This window comes from Pseudophryne corroboree, chromosome 5 (genome assembly GCF_028390025.1).
Source record: "Pseudophryne corroboree isolate aPseCor3 chromosome 5, aPseCor3.hap2, whole genome shotgun sequence".
NCBI classification, from domain to species: Eukaryota; Metazoa; Chordata; class Amphibia; order Anura; family Myobatrachidae; genus Pseudophryne; species Pseudophryne corroboree.
The window spans coordinates 835,732,428-835,736,227 of NC_086448.1; positions in this window are offsets into that span (position 1 = coordinate 835,732,428).

Genomic DNA, 3,800 nt, shown 5'->3' on the forward strand with positions numbered 1-3,800 from the left:
GCCATGTTCCCGGTGATTTCTCTATTGCGCATGTGTCGGTGCCATGTTTCCGGTGATTTCTCTATTGCGCATGTGCCGGTGACATTCTCCTGGTGATTTCTCTACTGCACATGTGCCGGTGCCATGTTTCCGGTGATGTCTCTATTGCGCATGTGCCGGTGCCATGTTCCCGGTAATTTCTCTACTACACACGTGCCGGTGCCATGTCCCCGGTGATTTCTCTACTGCGCATGTGCCGGTGACATTCTCCTGGTGATTTCTCTACTACACATGTGCCGGTGCCATGTCCCCGGTGATTTCTCTACTGCGCATGTGCCGGTGACATTCTCCTGGTGATTTCTCTACTGCACATGTGCCGGTGCCATGTTCCCGGTGATTTCTCTACTGCACATGTGCCGGTGCCATGTTTCCGGTGATTTCTCTACTGCGCATGTGTCGGTGCCATGTTTCCGGTGATTTCTCTATTGCGCATGTGTCGGTGCCATGTTTCCGGTGATTTCTCTATTGCGCATGTGTCGGTGCCATGTTTCCGGTGATTTCTCTATTGCGCATGCGCAGATCTCCGGGAAGATGGCGTCTAATATTTCTGCGCCCACTGGTAGAAGGTATGTATAATCTCCGGGAGTACGGTGTGGGTCCCTCAGACCTAGGGACCCATGTTCACCACATACTCTGCAGACACTATAGAATGCACCCTCAGCGCTCAGTGACCGTGACGGCCAGATGACATCACCACAGTGCTGGAATGCTGCTTAGTAAATGGCGGTAATCCAAAGGGAAGGGATCCGCTGCAAAAGAACCATTCTGAGTAACCTCACGGCTCTGCACACCCCCACCTACTATATATATATATATATATATATATATATATATATATATATATATATATATATATGGTTGGTAGGTATATGTATGTGTAGGAGGAGGGTATGTATGTGTGAGGGTATGTATATCTATGTGTAGGAAGAGGACGGTATGTATGTATGTATGTATGTATGTGTGAGGGTAGGTATATCTATGTGTAGGAAGAGGACGGTATGTATGTATGTATGTATGTATGTATGTATGTGTGAGGGTAGGTATATGCAGTGCTTAAAGTGGTCCTAGAGAGGTGGTGGAACTCACTCCCCCCCCCTCCTCCTCCTCCCCTGGCACCCATGCGATAAAGGTACGCAGCGCCCCCCAAAAAGGGGCGTGGTCTCAAAAAGAAAGAGGCGTGGTCACACGATAGTAATAATGCCCACAGTAGTAGCACCCCTAATACAATGCCCACAGTAGTATCACCCCTAATACAATGCCCACAGTAGTAGCACCCCTAATACAATGCCCACAGCAGTAGTACCCCAAATACAATGCCCACAGTAGTATCACCCCTAATACAATGCCCACAGTAGTAGCACCCCTAATACAATGCCCACAGTAGTATCACCCCTAATACAATGCCCACAGTAGTAGCACCCCTAATACAATGCCCACAGTAGTAGTACCCCTAATACAATGCCCACAGTAGTAGTACCCCTAATACAATGCCCACAGCAGTAGTACCCCTAATACAATGCCCACAGCAGTAGTACCCCTAATACAATGCCCACAGTAGTATCACCCCTAATACAATGCCCACAGTAGTAGCACCCCTAATACAATGCCCACAGCAGTAGTACCCCTAATACAATGCCCACAGTAGTAGTACCCCTAATACAATGCCCACAGCAGTAGTACCCCTAATACAATGCCCACAGTAGTATCACCCCTAATGCAATGCCCACAGCAGTAGCACCCCTAATACAATGCCCACAGTAGTAGCACCCCTAATACAATGCCCACAGTAGTAGCACCCCTAATACAATGCCCACAGCAGTAGTACCCCTAATACAATGCCCACAGTATCACCCCTAATACAATGCCCACAGCAGTAGTACCCCTAATACAATGCCCACAGTAGTAGCACCCCTAATACAATGCCCACAGTAGTAGCACCCCTAATACAATGCCCACAGTAGTATCACCCCTAATACAATGCCCACAGCAGTAGCACCCCTAATACAATGCCCACAGCACTAGTACCCCTAATACAATGCCCACAGTAGTAGCACCCCTAATACAATGCCCACAGTAGTAGCACCCCTAATACAATGCCCACAGTAGTAGCACCCCTAATACAATGCCCACAGTAGTAGCACCCCTAATACAATGCCTACAGGCCCACAGTAATAGCACCCCTAATACAATGCCCACAGTAGTAGCACCCCTAATACAATGCCCACAGTAGTAGTACCCCTAATACAATGCCCACAGTAGTAGTACCCCTAATACAATGCCCACAGTAGTAGCACCCCTAATACAATGCCCACAGTAGTATCACCCCAATACAATGCCCACAGTAATAGCACCCCTAATACAATGCCCACAGTAGTAGCACCCCTAATACAATGCCCACAGTAGTATCACCCCTAATACAATGCCCACAGTAGTAGCACCCCTAATACAATGCCCACAGTAGTATCACCCCTAATACAATGCCCACAGTAGTAGTACCCCTAATACAATGCCCACAGTAGTAGTACCCCTAATACAATGCCCACAGCAGTAGTACCCCTAATACAATGCCCACAGTAGTAGTACCCCTAATACAATGCCCACAGCAGTAGTACCCCTAATACAATGCCCACAGCAGTAGTACCCCTAATACAATGCCCACAGTAGTATCACCCCTAATACAATGCCCACAGCAGTAGCACCCCTAATACAATGCCCACAGTAGTAGCACCCCTAATACAATGCCCACAGTAGTAGCACCCCTAATACAATGCCCACAGCAGTAGTACCCCTAATACAATGCCCACAGTAGTATCACCCCTAATACAATGCCCACAGCAGTAGTACCCCTAATACAATGCCCACAGTAGTAGCACCCCTAATACAATGCCCACAGTAGTAGCACCCCTAATACAATGCCCACAGTAGTATCACCCCTAATACAATGCCCACAGTAGTAGCACCCCTAATACAATGCCCACAGCACTAGTACCCCTAATAGAATGCCCACAGTAGTAGCACCCCTAATACAATGCCCACAGTAGTAGCACCCCTAATACAATGCCCACAGTAGTAGCACCCCTAATACAATGCCCACAGTAGTAGCACCCCTAATACAATGCCCACAGTAGTAGCACCCCTAATACAATGCCCACAGGCCCACAGTAATAGCACCCCTAATACAATGCCCACAGTAGTAGCACCCCTAATACAATGCCCACAGTAGTAGTACCCCTAATACAATGCCCACAGTAGTAGTACCCCTAATACAATGCCCACAGTAGTAGCACCCCTAATACAATGCCCACAGTAGTATCACCCCAATACAATGCCCACAGTAATAGCACCCCTAATACAATGCCCACAGTAGTAGTGCTCATTATGCAATGTCCACTGTACTGGTAGTGCCCCTTATATAGAGCCCATAGTAGTGGTGCCTCTTATGCAATGCCCGCAATAGTAGTACCCCTTATGTCCCCAGGAGTGATGCCCCTAATGAAGTGCCCCCTTTACAATGCCCTCATTAGTAGTGCCCCCAGTAGTAATGTTGCCTGTAGTAATGCCCCCAGTAGTTTAGCCCCAGTGGTAATGCCCCCAGTAGTTTAACCCCAGTAGTTTAGTCCTCATGTAGTTTGCCCCAAGTAGTAATGCCCCCCAGTAGTTTAGCCCCCTTGTAGTTTGCCCCCTTTTAGTTTAGCCCCAGTAGTAATGCCCCACTGTAGTTTGCCCCCCAGTAGTTTAGCCCCCCAGTAGTTTAGCCCCTG